Source organism: Schistocerca nitens, chromosome 11 (genome assembly GCF_023898315.1).
Source record: "Schistocerca nitens isolate TAMUIC-IGC-003100 chromosome 11, iqSchNite1.1, whole genome shotgun sequence".
Classification (NCBI taxonomy): domain Eukaryota; kingdom Metazoa; phylum Arthropoda; class Insecta; order Orthoptera; family Acrididae; genus Schistocerca; species Schistocerca nitens.
Genome location: NC_064624.1, coordinates 88,816,609 through 88,832,378, shown reverse-complemented (window position 1 = coordinate 88,832,378; position 15,770 = coordinate 88,816,609). Strand labels below are relative to the sequence as shown.

The window sequence follows — 15,770 nt, the reverse complement described above, 5'->3', positions numbered from 1 at the left end:
AGTTTTACACTTGTGGGAGTAGGTGGGATGGTTGCCATTGCATCTGTTATAGAAAGGAGTGGTGGCAGGGTTGGGGCTGTTTTTAAGAAAGTAGGAGACCCTGCAATGCGGACAGGTGGGATGGGTGGTTTGCATTTGGGGATCAGGTGATCACTGTGCATGAGGCTGTACTAGCAGTTGTAGGATTGGGGAGGGGATTTTGAGGATTCAGCAGGGTGGCAGCGATGGAAAATCAGCACACCCTGGGTGAGGAGGTGGTCAGTGGAGGGGGCGGACTGCAAAAAGACAAGCATGAGATAAGTGGGACCAGAAGCATTTTGGATATGGCGGCCAGAGCGAATTTCTAGATCCCGGTGTGAGTTCAGTTCTGCCAATCCCTTATCCTCCATGAACACCAGGTTGTCCTGGTGGAGGAGGGGTGGTGGCCATGGAGATGATGGCAGGAGTGGGAGGAAGCAGTGACTTTTTGTGTGAAGTGGGGGGGAATCGGCAATGTTGCACTGATGTTTTTTTTGGTGATTGTAGGCCAGGAGAAGGAGAGAGGGCTGGGGAAGAGAGGGAGGTGGCAGGTGGCAGATCCTGTAGTCATGTTAGAGGTGCCAGGAGATGCAGCTGGTTCAATTGTGGTGATTGTAGTGCAGCGTGATGCGATGCATGTGGGGGCACAGATGATGAAGTGATGGGGGTGACAGAGGTGAAGCCAACCACCTGAAGGGTGGCAGGAGAGGGGGCAGTGGAGGTGTAATTGAGGGCAGGGGCAGGAGTGGGAGCTGTCATGGTTGTGGAGGCAGGGGGAAGGGTGAAGATGTTAGGGTAAACAGCAGGGGGGGGAGATGGAGGAGTGGGTGAGTGGGGGGAGGGGAGGCGAAGTATAAAGAGGGAGGCTGGGTGCCACACTCCATGACGTGACAGTGGAAGAGGGAGAGGGGGAGGTTTAGATGACAGTTGAGGCAGGAAGGCTCATGACAGATGGATGGCGAGATGGATGGCGGTGAATGGATGGATAGACAGTGAGAACAGGTGGCAATGGATGGATGGACAGTGACTGACCGACAGCAGGCAGGCAGATGATGGATGGTGGTGGATGGACAGCAGGTGGTATGACGATGAACGGTGGTGGGCGGACAGACGGATCGCAACAGACAGACAGCATGCGGAGGTGAGCACCAGGCAGCCCTGGACGGCAGCTAACAGGCAGGCAGGCAGCCATCCAGACAGAAATACGGCTACAGCAACAGCAACACGTGCTTCGAAACTGGAGATTACCCCCTGAGGGTAGCCCAGGCTGTGTAATCCAGAGACTTCAAAGGACGTTTCTGAGGTTTTTTTTCCTTTATTGTAATTTTAATACCTGTACATCAGGTAGGCTGGCAGCAGCATTCTACGCTGCTCTTCAGCCTTCTAGTCCACAAAGATAATACAGAAAGAAGACACATAATAGACATATTGACGGGCAAAAAACAGTAGACATAGAACACAAAAACCCGGAGCCATTCACACTCGACGAAAAATGCGATGAAACACTTTGGTACAGCGCACGAACACCGATGATTTCGACGGCACAGGTGAACGTTGTAAGCGTGATGGCGAACAGTAAACACAAACACGATGGCACACACACGAGAAACGGATGGCAATGATCTCCAGAGCGCGAATGTCCACGTAACATGCGAGTCCGGGGACCTGCCTAGTGGGGAAGAAGGGGGAGGGTTAGGGAGAGGGGAGAGCAAAGACGCCAATGGCAGAGGAGATGGGAGGAGGAATGGAGGGATGGGGTTAGGGGAAGCCCGGGGGAGGAGTGGGGAGAAAGGGAGGAGGGAGGGAAGGGGGAGAGAATTGGAGAGAGGGAGCCCAAAGGAGCAAACACAGGAAGAGGGAGGATCAAAGTTGGTAGCAGGGGTAGATGGAGGGGAGGAGGAAATCATCAGGGAGGGGGACCTGGAAGAAGCCTCCTTGGGGAGGGTGTGGAGAGTGGAGAGATGGAGAGCAGGTGGGACGTGGAGATACAGGCGCGACAGCGAGCGGGGGTGGGAGAGGATGGGCGAGACAAGCGGGTGAGGAGGAGGATCGAGTTTACAGGAGGTGTAGAGGATCCGTATCCATTCGAGGAAAAGGAGGAGGTGGGGGAAGGGAATAAGATCGTACAGGATCCGTGTGGGGGAGGGGAGACGGATGCAATATGCGAGGCGAAAAGCATGGTGTTCTAGCATCTGAAGGGATTTGTAAAAGGTAGAGGGAGCGGAGATCCAGGCAGGGTGTGCGTAGCAAAGGATAGGGCGAATGAGGGATTTATAGGTATGGAGGATGGAGGAGGGGTCCAGACCCCACGTATGGCCGGAAAGGAGCTTGAGGAGACAGAGTTGGGAGCATGCCTTGGCTTGGATCGTCCAGAGGTGGGGGGTCCAGGACAGGTGACGGTCGATGGTGACACAAAGGTACTGAAGGGTGGGGGTGAGGGCGATAGGACAGCCATAGATGGTGATGTAAAAATCGAGGAGACGGAAGGAAGGGGTGGTTTTGCCTACAATAATCGACTGGGTTTTGGAAGGATTGACCTTAAGGAACCACTGGTTGCACCAAGCGGTGAACCAGTCAAGATGGGATGGAGAAGGTGTTGGGAGTGCTGCAGGGTGGGGGCAAGGGCAAGGAAGGCGGTGTCATCAGCGTACTGGAAAAGATGGATGGGGGTGAAGGCAGCAGCATGTCCGCCATATACAAGAGGTACAGAAGAGGGGAGGGGACGGAACTCTGGGGCACACCGGCGGAGGGGAAAAAGGTGTAGGAATCCATGTTGTGGATGGTGACGCAGGAAGGACGTTGGGAAAGAAAGGACGTAGTTAATAGGAAGGGCAAAGGTTTGGAACTTGAATAGGAGACTGGAATGCCACACGCGCTCATAGGCTCGTTCAAAGACAAGGGAGAGGAAGATACCAGAGCGACGGGAATTAAGTGAGGTGCAGGTGACGGGAATTAAGTGAGGTGAAGGTGATCAGAAGAGAAGGACGGATTGAAAGCCACACTGGGTAACGGGAAGGAGGCGGTGCTGGTGGAGATGTTGGTGGATGCGTCAGGTGAGGATGGGTTCCAGGACCTTGCTGAAGACCGAGGTAAGGCTGATGGGACGGTAGGAGGAGACAGCGGACGGCTGTTTACCGAGTTTAAGGAACATCAGGATACGGGAGGTTTTCCACAGGTGAAGATAGTAGCCGGTGGACAGGACTACATTGTAGTGCCTGGCCAGGGTGGAGACGAAAGGGACAGGAGCTTCACGGTGGTGGGTGACACGATCGTGACCAGGAGCGGTGTTGTGTTTTGTGCGGAGTGTAGCAATGAGATCCTGTGTAGTGATAGGGGCATTGAGTTCTGTGTGTGGCATGTTGTCCAAGTACTGGAAACCAGGTGCGACGGGGGGGGGGGGACAGAGGTGTCAGTTCGATCGCGGACATCCGGGAAAAGGGAGTAATCGAACTGGGGATCGTCAGCGATGGTAAAGACATCAGAGAGGTAGGAGGCAAAGTGATTGGCCTTACTAATGTTGTCGGGGAAGGGTTGGTTGTCGTGAAGGAGATGATGGTAGGGGGGGGGTTAGATCTGGTAAGGAGGCGGAATGCTGACCAGTACTCGGACGAGTTGATACGAAGGGTAACGTTTAAACGGGTGCATGTCTGTCGCCAGTTTCTGCGTTTGTTAGCTGCGAGCAAGTTACGGAAGTGCCTCTGGAGTTGCCGGTGGTGTCGTAGTGTGTCTGGGTCGCACATGTCGAGGAAGGCACAGTAGAGACGGCGGGATTCACGGAGGAGGAGGACAGCCTGTGTGGGTAAGGTAGGATGGTGGGGGACGATGGCGACAGAAGGGACGTGGGCCTCCACGGCCTCAGATAAGTTCTGCTGGAGAAAGGAGGCGACATGGGTAATATCATCAGGGTGGCGGTAGGTGAAGGGGTGACCATCGACCTGGGTGGATAGGGTATGCTGGTAGGCATTCCAGTCGGCACAGGAATAATCATGGATGTACTGCGAGGGAGGCTCATGTTGGGGGTTGGGGCGGGGGCGACGACTGAAACAGTGTGGAGGACAGGGAGATGGTCACTACGAATGGGGTCCAGGACATCCACCATTATGCGGCCAAGGAGGTTAAAGGAGGAGAGGACGACATCAGGAGTGGAGTTGAATTCAGGGCAGGTGTGCTGGGGTTTGGGGATGAGGTTGCCTTGAAGGGAGGAGGGGAGCCGATACCACCGCCGTAACTGGGTGGCGGAACGACTATGGATGTTGAGGTCGGCGGCGATCACGTAGGAGGAGAAGGTACAGTCTATGTGGTAGAGGAAGTCAAAAGGAATACAGGCGTTAGGGCGGACATAGATGGTGGCGCAGGTGATGGTAAGGCCAGGGAAGAAGAGAATAAGGATCAGGTGTTCTGAGGGGTCGGGAAGGAGGGGTTGGAGCCGACCTGGGGTCTGGCAGTGGTAACCAATGGCAACTCCGCCACGCGCTATCAGGAAGGGGTCATCAGAGTGGTGAAGGAGGTAGGGCAAGGTATGAATGGTGTGGTGGGGCCAAAGAAAGGTTTAATTGAGGAGGAAGGCATCCACGCGGTGGGTGGCGAGGATGTGCATGAAGAGGTTCTTGTTGGCGGGAAGGGAATGGGTGTTGTTGAACAGGATACGGTGCTGTCTCGCCATGACAGGGATTTAGACGAGGGAGTCGAGACGGGAGAAGGTGAAATAGACCTGGTTGTGGGAGTAGGTGGCACACATTTTTAGGTGGAAGATGGAATAGGCGGCAAGGGATATCTGCTGGAGGGTGTGAGGGCGCTGGAAAAGCTGGACATTCTGTAGAACAATGGTGAGGAAGCTGATGATGTCCTCAGCGGTGGGGGGTGGGGGGTGGGGGGACGAAGTGAATTACCAGGAGGGGTGGGGGTGTCCAGAGGGCAGACAGGGACGGTGAGTTCAGGAGTCGTTGGAGGGGTCGGGCTTTACATTTTTGGGAGTATGTGGGATATGGGAGATTACAGGTATTACAGGAGGGAGGGGACTGAAGGTTAGGGCACTGCTGGAGGGGTGAGTGGTGACATGCGGAACAGGAGCAACTGGGAGGTGGCAGGAAGTGGCAGGTCCCGGCGTGGACGCAGGAGCCAGCGCTGGAGATGGCGATGATGAGGGCGACGGCGACGGCGATGATGGAGATGACGGTGATGGCGAAGGCGAGGGGGAGAGCTGGGCATGAGCAGTGGCCTGTCAGGCCACCACCCTAGTTGGAGCTGCAGTGACAGGCTGGGGGAGTTGGGGGAATGGATCAGAGGTGGAGGTGCAGGAGGAAGAAGATGGGGAGGGGGCGACGAAGAGCGCGAGCAAAGGGAGAGTGAGAAGAGGAGGGATGGAAAGAGGGCTGGGCGACTGAGCACACCATGTAATGGTGGTTGTGGCGGCGGAGGGGCAAGTATAAACTATTGCGGTGGTCGTGGTAGTGGTAGTGGTGGTGGTGGTGGGGGGAGGCTGACATGATGACAGGTAGGAACTAAGACAGTTCACTAGACAGCACTGTTAATCAGAGGATCTGTAACAGACTAGCTGTGCCACTTTGAGCAATGAAAATGTAATGAAAAGCATAAAAGGGACATCTGTAACTTAATCCACATAGCACACTAATTGAACTTTAGAGCTGAATCCAGTTTTTGTGAAGAATTACAGGATAATGAGCAAGAAAACAAGATAAGTAACCTAGTTACATCCGCCATGCAGGCTGTTCACATTTCATCAAGTTTAAAATTGCAGCAAGATCATATATTTTTTTTTCTTTTTGTCAAGATGAAAATACATTTAGTTCAGAGAAAGAAAGAAGTTACTGCATTGAACCATGAAAATGCTGCTATGCCCCTTGCACTAGCTCCAGGCCATAAAAAAACAAGTATGCCCCTAGCATGTATTCATATCCTGATCTCAGTATGCCTGGAAAAACTGAGTCAGCACCCCCGATGATGAAAGAGAAGTTGAGTTCAGGAGAGTGACAACATATTACTATCAAGCACTGTAGATCTTGGCACATGATTTTCTTGCAAAAACATTATATTGTGATCATACTTTTAGATTAAATAAGACCACTCACCAAAAAGCAGAAGCGCTTAGTTGGGTTGGATTAGGTTGTTTGGGGGAAGAGACCAAACAGTGATGTCATCAGTCTCGTCAGATTATTGGAAGGAAGTTGGCCGTGCCCTTTCAGAGGAACCATTCCAGCATTTGCCTGGAGTGATTTAGCGAAATCACAGAAAAAATAAATCAGGATAGCCGGACGCGGGATTGAACCATCGTCCTCCCAAATGCGAATCCAGTGTGCTAACGACTGTGCCACCTCGCCCAGTACAGCCACACACAAAAAGAAAGGAAATGTGCTACAGTAAACACACACACACACACACACACACACACACACACACACACACACACTTGTGTAGTTTGCATTACGTATGAAGAATGTTTATACTGTCTTTTTAAACAGATATATTTTAGTAACATTTTTTAAATTTATTTCATTATGAGCAATACTGTTTTGCGTTTGTTTCTCCATGGTGAATATAAGTCCAAAGTGGCACTTCCTCCATGATTATGAATAGAAGTGTCGGTGAGGTACTTAGAAAAGTTTTCCCTGATTTACACAACACATTGGTAGATTTACTTCCTTGGTGAAGTAAGGATAACAACTTTGTTACTTAGTTCCATACAGTGAGGTTGGATTATCTGGTTTTTTGATAATCCTGATAGCCTATGGTCTCCCCTAGTCTAAATAACTGACGTCTCACTGTAACTGTGCTTTACTGGTTCATGAATATGTACAGGAGGTAGAGTTAGGTAAAGAAAATATTGTCATTAATAGATTATGAGAGATGGTACAATGATTTCTGTCTAACATGAAGTGAGGTCACTACCTGTACCATCCCACATTACATGGTTGCATAGAAAATGGAACTATAATACTATGAAACTGGTACGCAGAACAAATGCATTTGGTAGATGAACAATAAGAATGGGAAGGACTGAACAGAAACTGCCAAGAAAGTAATGGGTCAGTCCAGTTAAACTGGAAGGAAGAGGTGTAGAAAGAACCAAGTCTGCATTTAATTCTTTACACTACAAGTCACCTTGCAGTGGTGTGTGGCAGAGGGTACTTCGGGGACCACTGTCAATTGTCCCTCCACCTGTTCCATTTGCAAATAGTCAAAGGAAGGATGGCTCTCAATAAACTTCTATAGGAGCTCTCATTTCTCTAAGTTTCTCATTGTGGTCATTTCACAACATGCATGTGGGAGTAAGTAATTCAATGCTTGGCTGTTCTCGGAATATACACTCTCACAATTTCAACAGTAAACACCTCCACGATCCACAACTGCTTTATTCTAGACCCCCCCTCCCCCCCCTGTCGCTCTCTCTCTCTCTCTCTCTCTCTCTCTCTCTCTCATTTTGAGGTAGAAACCACCAATGCTATTGCAAGATGGAGACATCGGTAGAAACCACCATTGCTATTGCAAGAAGGAGACATCTAATGGTATACTGAGGTACTTCTACAAATATATTGCATTATCACTCTGTGTTTATTAACCAAAGTGGCAATTCTTCTGGAACCCCTGGAATTCTTAGGGAAAAATTTGAGGCATCTCATGGAATTTTGTAAGGGGAATTCTTTTTTTTTCGTTTTTTTATGCAGTACTAAATTTTAATTTTATTGAGTTTTATGAAACACAAATTTTAAAATACTTAGTTGTTTCTAAATGTGTTAATTATATGAATATTATTCCATATAAAATATCGATGTTTAAAAACTGCAGTTGAACAACAGCTAATATATTTTATCTGAGAAGAAAGGAACATCATTATTGTGTCCCCCCCCTCCCTCCCTCCTGCTCACCATTGATTTATCACAAACTTCTTATGGCACCATCTTCCCCCATACCTGGAATTCTCAGGGATTTTTTTTCCCAAGTATGAGTAGGCACTGTGTTAACAAATCTTGCTGTTCATATGTTTGGCGACTAGTTTCAACCAACTTTTTCATTCTCAAGGTTGAACTACTGAGGCTACACTGAAAGTTCCTGATCTTCATAAGACACATCCGAGTCACAGTACGTGCTTTACAAAGTGATCGCAGATGACTGTCCCACTCAACAAGCCCCTGCTTACCATGTCAAAGTGATCGCAGATGACTGTCATACTCAACATGCCCCTACTTAGCATGTCAGAATCAAACTACTTACAGGCGATGTTTGTTGTGAAGATCAGGCACTTTCAGTGCAGTCTCAGTAGTTCAGGCTTGAGTATGAACCATCTGGTTTAAAACTAGTTGTCAAACTATGTACTGCAACTGTGACTGATCTGTTAATAAACACTTAATGAAATACCGAAAAAAACATTGCTCATCATGTATCAACAAAATGTTGAAACTGTAAATTGTGCATTATACAGAATTTAAAGCACCAGTCAGCACACAGATTGTGCTTTGCTTGGGACTGTAGGAGATTGCATCTCTTAAGCTATCATAATGTAACATTAACTCTCTATCACACACACACACACACACACTGTCTCTCTCTCTCTCTCTCTCTCTCTCTCTCGCTCTCTCTCTCTCTCATGCAACTCACACACACGACTGCAGTCTCTGGCAACTGAAGCCACACTGTCATATGTGACAGTTTTGTGTGTGTGTGTGTGTGTGTGTGTGTGTGTGTGTGTGGGTGGGTGTGTGGGTGGGTGCGTGGGTGGTCTATTTTCAATGAAGCCCTTGCTGGCCGAAAGCTTATTTGTGACAGTGTTTTTGTTGTGCCTATCTGCGACTCCGCATCTCCACCATGTGGTGAGTAGCAACGTTCCTCCCATATTGTTGTACTGTAAATTTAATTTTATGCTACTGCTTTCATGAGTGGTTTCAAAATGAATTTATTACATTTTATGCCTAATTTTATTGTTATTTTGGACTATAGTTTGTTTTAGGCATTATGAGATCATGGGAGTTTTGGAATGTCGGATCGTATCTAGGAAAAATATGATATTGCTTTCAATATATCACTTAAAATAATGGGTGATTAAAACCGTATGTCCCATTGGTTCCAAAGTGAAACCACCTACTTAAAACAATTGACTTTTTACTTTTTACCCATTTCTTCTTATACTCATTGCTTCCTATGATAATAGAGATTAATTATATGAAAAATGTTTAAAAATTATATTCCAAAGTCAAACCACCTCCTGAAAACAATTCATTGTTTGCATTTGCCGATTTCTTGTCATATTTGCTCATGACAACGATAAAGGTTAATTTTGTGAAAAAAAATTGAAATAGTTTTTTCTTATTGTTGGGACTGATGAGAAAATAGTCCAGAATTGCTCGTACGAATGTTCTGTAAGCCACTCCTTTCATGGATCATTCAAATATCCTTACTATTTTTTGAATGAATTTCAGCCTGTCATCAGGCTTTCCTACATTTAATTTTATATGGTCAATCCAGTTTAGGTCATTGTGAATGTTTGGTCTGTGGTATGTCAAGTTTGTTGATTTATCCGGTGGTTTGTCAACAGTAGTGTAATTGGACAGTAGTGAATCTCTCTAGCTATTTACACACAGCATGTTGTTATTTGGATTCTGGGCCAACTGCAAGTCTGTACACCAATAACGGATTCATCGCAAGACTTCTTGCACTTTACTACAGCTTTCTGGCATTTCAACCTTCTTACAGAGAACAGCATCATCTGAAAACAGCCTCACAGAGCAACTGGCATTATATGGTAGATCTTGATTGTATACTGTAAATAGTAAACATCCTTGGAGTTTGAGCAGCTGCTTATGGCAGGTGCTCTGTCACATATTGGTGTGGATCCAATTGATTCTGTTAGAAGATGAGATTATACTAAGCCTTCGCCTCAGATAGAAACTCAATGGTAAACTGGCTGGGCTAGTAGCAGGGGACTTAAAGGGGGGGGAGGGGGGGGTCACTCTCATGAGTGGCAAAACACCAGTGCTTACTGGTGTCACAGCAGCACATTTTTTTAGGACAGGAAAGTCAGAAAGAAATAGTTTTAAGAGAAGTTAGGATGGAATTAGACCTACAGTTTAAGAAAGACACTGCATCCGCACAAACAGCTGTTGGTAAAAAATTTTCAGCAATCAGCAGAAATTTTTATTTCCAACCACTTACAAAGGGCTGACAGATAAAAACTGAACGCCCTCCACAATGGGACCATGCAATGGTTCCATTCAAAAGTAATCACCTCACAAATCAAGACATCTATATATATACTAAGATGGTATCTGTTCTTTCAGACATGTCCGAAAGAACAGATACCATCGGTGACCATGCAGCTCGTTAGAATAAAATTATAATGAAATGAACACCCTTAGCTGCTTACAGGCATTGACATACGTAAACGGGGACAGATGAAAATGTGTGCCCTGACCGGGACTCGGACCCGGGATCTCCTGCTTACATGGCAGATGCTCTATCCATCTGAGCCACTGAGGACACAGAGGATAGTGTGACTACAGGGATTTATCTCTGGCATGTCTCCTGCGGAACCCACATTCTCAAAGTATTGTCCCACACTACATTCGTAGTGCCCCCACCCATTATACTCATTTCTCGCGGTGCATTGCCTATTCCTGTAAGAGTTTGGGCACTGTTTGTGCATTTGCACAGAAGAAGAAGATGGTCAAGTGGCCGGTGAGCCTTAACTTCTTCTGTGCGAATGCACAAACAGTGCCAGAGCTCTTACGGGAATCGGCAGCGCGTCGCGAGTAATGAGTATAATGGGCAGGGGCACTACGAATGTAGTGCGGGACAATATGTTGAGAATGTGGGTTTCGTGGGAGGCGTGGCAGAGATAAATCCCTGTAGTCGCACTATCCTCTGTGTCCTCGGTGGCTCAGATGGATAGAGCGTCTGCCATGCAAGCAGGAGGTCCCGGGTTTGAGTCCCGGTCGGGGCACACATTTTCATCTGTCCCCGTTGACGTATGTTGATGCCTGTAAGCAGCTAAGGGTGTCTTGTAATTTCAAGACATCTATCACATTGGCAGAAAAGATCATCAATTCACGTTTCACAGAACACAGTCGGCTGCTGACATATCCACAACCTCACCCTCTTGCACTTCCTAGGCTGACTGAAACTGATGTCCACACGTATTTCTTCAGGTCATCAAAGATGTGAAAATCACAGAGTCAGTTCAGAGAACCATAGCCTTCATCTGATTGGAGGTGTGGGGGTGGGTGTTATCGTGCAATAGGATGATTCGATCAGACAGCATTCCTTGATATTTTGATGTTATAGCACGTCACAGTTTTGGCAGAGTGTCTTTCTGGCATTGCACATTGATTGTGGTTCCACACTTGAGGAACTCGACAAGCAGAGGAGCAGAGGAGATGAAGGAGGAGGTTATCGTGACCTTACTGGAAATTGTGTGAACAGCTTTGAATTTCTTAGGCAAGGGAGACGTGGGATCTTTCCGCTGTCTGTTTTACAATTTGCCCTCTGGCTGGAATCAACCTGTTGCACAATTATGCCTGCCGCCACACCACCAATCGGACCAAAGCTGTGCCTCAACAATTTGGTTGGGAAATACTGCAACATCCTGAATACAGTCTGAACCTTTTGCCGTAAGATTTTTACATCTTTGGCAATGCCTTAACAAGTTTGGTGATTACTTTTGAATGGAACCATTCCATGCGTTCAGTTTTCAGACCCCTTATATATTTAAGTCATCATATATTTGAGTACTAACAACTAAAATTAATGAACTACAGTACTTATCTGCCTTGGTGAATAACAGACATCAAATCATCTGACATAATTTACCTCTATGAACATTATGTGCCCACTGATACATAAGTGATAAGCATAACAGGATTTAGATTAGTCTCTTGCTTCTGTAGAGCAGAAATGGAAACAGAAGGAGCTGCTGCATTCGTCAGGAATTGTCATCTGCCTAAAGCAGCTTATGGAAGCATGCAGGACAGAACTAGAATTTCATAATAAATCATTTATAATGGTAAGGTTGTACTGAACGCCACTGGGTAATTTTAATCTGTTCATAGATCACATTGATGTTATATAGGCCTATGTAACAGCAATAAAAAAAGATAAATAGTGATTCTGATAACTTTAATGTAGATTATCTTAAAGACTTGTCCAGTAAGGATTTATCAGTTAGTAACACTATCATTCACGTAATCCATACTGTCAACTTCCAAAATAGGGTAGCTAATTGCTCAAACACAGCTATTGATAACAATGCACTATTAATATTATCTGCAGGGTCATTTATATACAACAGGAACAGCAGGGTCCCAACACGATTTCCGCACATCTGAAGATACTTCTACATCTGACAATAAAATTCTATGACTTCTCTACCAAAAAGTCCTCAATCCAGTCGTAAATTTCACTCGACACCCCATAAGATCGTAGTTTTGATAATAAGCATAGGTGAGTTACTGAGTCAAATGCTTTTCAGAAATGAAGCAACACAGCATCTTCCTGACACCCTTGATCCAAAGCTTTCAGTAGGTCGTGGGAGTAAAGAGTGAGTTGGGTTTCACATGACTCATGTTTTCGGAATACATGGTGGTTGGCAGTGAGGAGATCATTCTGTTCAAGATGCCTCATTATGTTAGCGTTCAGACTATGTTCTAATATTCTACAACAGATCAGTGTGTGGGATATCGGACAGTAGTTTTGTGGTACACTTCTACTACCCTTCCCGTATACATGTGTGACCTGTGCTTTTTTCCAAGAACTGAGCGAGGATTTTTTTCGAGGGATCTGCGATATATGAAAGTTAGACGAGAGGCCAACTCGGATGCGAGTGCAGTCAGACCTGCAGCGAGAAAGAGAGGAGACGAGGATGAAGGGAGAGATGTCAGAGAGAGTAGCTCAGTGATAAAGTGCACTGCCAGCTTCAGTGCAGAAATGACACTGGCACAGTTAAAAGTAAAGATAGATTAGAAGGAAGAGGAATGAATAGTACAATTAGGAACTATGACAGTATAAGGGGTGGACAGAAAGAGGGCAGGTAGGTAAGAGAGTGAAGATGGACAATAAAAGGAGAGAAAAGCTTAGTGAAACAAAATGAGGAGGAGGGATGTGTTAATGAAGATTAAGATCAGGATAGGATGGTGTCGAAATGTGAGGATGTCACAGATGGGCAGCTCCAAACTATGGAGTCCAGGAAAACAGTACCAGGTGGGAACTGGAGGGGGGAGAGGGGGGGGGGGAGGGAGATCCAAATGGCCTGTGTTGTGTAGCACCCTTGAATCATGTGGTGGAGTATATTGAGCAACTGGGTACTGGATGTCCCAAAGGCAGAAAGTTGTTCCATGCAGATTTGTATGCTCCACCAGTTTAGTGATGGTCAGGTATGTATATAACACAGTGCAGTGGACACAAGTTAATTGATAAACAACATGCACAGTTTTGCAAGTTGATCTGCCTTTGATATTGTAGGATTTACTAATGGTGGAACTGGAGTAGGTGGTGGTCGGTTGGTGCACGGAGAAGGATTTACACTATGACAATCCCAATGGCAGGAACACTGGAGTGCGGGTAATGGTTTGGGAATGTCATATAGTCTGACTAGGATGGTACGGAGATTAGGAGGGTGTTAGAAGGTGACACTGGTTGGTGCGAGAAAGATATAAGGGAGAGAGGATCCCATTTCAGGGCTCAACTTGAAAAAGTTGTAGCTGTGGCCTCATAAAGTAATACCCGATATTTGAAGCTGACTGCTGAATGAATCCACTGCTCCCAAAGTACATTTTCCACAAGGTCCATGACGATAAGATGTGAGGTATTAGGGCTTGTATTGACATTTTTAGGCAGTTGTTTTTTCCTCACTCTATTTGCGAGTGGATTAGTACAGGAAATTACTAGTATGGTAGAAGTTACCCTCTGTCGTGCTCTGTGCAGTGATTTGAGCAATGTGTATGTAGATGTAGGAAATATAGAATCATTTGTGGCCCGGGTGGTCCTGGGCACAAAGAGGGGTCCATCATCACTCTTTTGTGATTGAGAACTGCATTAACGAGAGGGAGAGAGTATGAAATTGGCCAGAAGATTTGTTTGTGAATAAAATCTGTGAGGTAGCTGTAGTTGAGGACAGTCTGAGAGAGACTGTCAGTGTCAGTGTATGTGTTGAGGGATTTTGTGTTGTTGTTGTGGTCTTCAGTCCTGAGACTGGTTTGATGCAGCTCCTCATGCTACTCTATCCTGTGCAAGCTTCTTCATCTCCCAGTACCTACTGCAGCCTACATCCTTCTGAATCTGCTTGGTGTATTCATCTCTTGGTCTCCCTCTACGATTTTTACCCTCCACGCTGCCCTCCAGTACTAAATTGGTGATCCCTCGATGTTTCAGAACATGTCCTACCAACCGATCCCTTCTACTAGTCAAGTTGTGCCACAAGCTCCTCATCTCCCCAATTCTATTCAATACCTCCTCATTAGCTATGTGATCTACCCATCCAATTTTCAGCATTCTTCTGTAGCACCACATTTAGAAAGCTTCTATTCTGTTCTTGTCTAAACTATTTATCGTCCACGTTTCACTTCCATACATGGCTACACTCCACACAAATACTTAAAGAAATGACTTCCTGACATTTAAATCTATACTTGATGTTAACAAACTTTTCTTCTTCAGGATCGCTTTCCTTGCCATTGCCAGTCTACATTTTATATCCTCTCTACTTCGACCTTCATCAGTTATTTTGCTCCCCAAATAGCAAAACTCCTTTACTACTTTAAGTGTCTCATTTGCTAATCTAATTCCCTCAGCATCACCCTACTTAATTCAATTACATTCCATTATCCTCGTTTTGCTTTTGTTGGTGTTCATCTTATACCCTCCTTTCAAGACACTGCCCATTCCGTTCACCTGCTCTTCCAAGTCCCTTTCTGTCTCTGACAGAATTACAATGTCATCAGCGAACCTCGAAGTTTTTATTTCTTCTCCTTGGATTTTGATACCTACTCCAAACTTTTCTTTTGTTTCCTTTACTGCTTGCTCAATATACAGATTGAATAACATCGGGGATAGGCTACAACCCTGTCTCACTCCCTTCTCAACCACTGCTTCCCTTTCATACCCCTCGACTCTTATAACTGCCATCTGCTTTCTGTACAAATTGTAAATAGCCTTTTGCTCCCTGTATTTTACCCCTGCCACCTTCAGAATTTGAAAGAAAGTATTGCAATCAACATTGTCAAAAGTTCCTCTAAGTCTGCAAATGCTAAAAACGTAGGTTTGCATTTCCTTAATCTTTCTTCTAAGACAAGTCATAGGGTCAGTATTGCCTCACGTGTATAAACATTTCTACGGAATCCAATTTTGTGGTGCAGCAGATATTTTTGCTGCAGATGTGAGTGTTTATCAGAGATGAGAGTATTGCCACAAGTGCCCCAGGGAAGTGTAATCAGACTGCTGTTGTTTTCTATATGCATAAATGATGTGGCGGACAGGAGGGGCATCAATCTGCTGTTGTCTGCTGATGATGCTGCAGTGTATAGTAAAGTGTAAAAGCTGAATGACTGCATGAAGCTTCAAGATGACTTAGACGAAATTTCAATTTGGTGTGATGAATGACGGCTAGCTCTAAATGTGGAAAAATGTAAGTTAATGAGGATGAGTAGGAAGAACAAACCTGTAATGGTCAGATACAGTATTACTAGTGACCTGCTTGATACACTCCAGTCAGTTAAATATCTGGCCATAATGTTGCAAAGCAATATGAGATG

At 45.9% G+C, this 15,770-nt stretch overlaps 1 non-coding gene across 1 annotated transcript; it reads left to right on the top strand.

Moving 5' to 3' along the window:
- The first annotated feature begins 10,895 nt into the window (after positions 1-10,895).
- Positions 10,896-10,969, top strand: Trnaa-ugc (transfer RNA alanine (anticodon UGC)). Its single transcript has one exon. It is a non-coding gene; the product is annotated as a tRNA-Ala (tRNA).
- Positions 10,970-15,770: the final 4,801 nt, after the last annotated feature.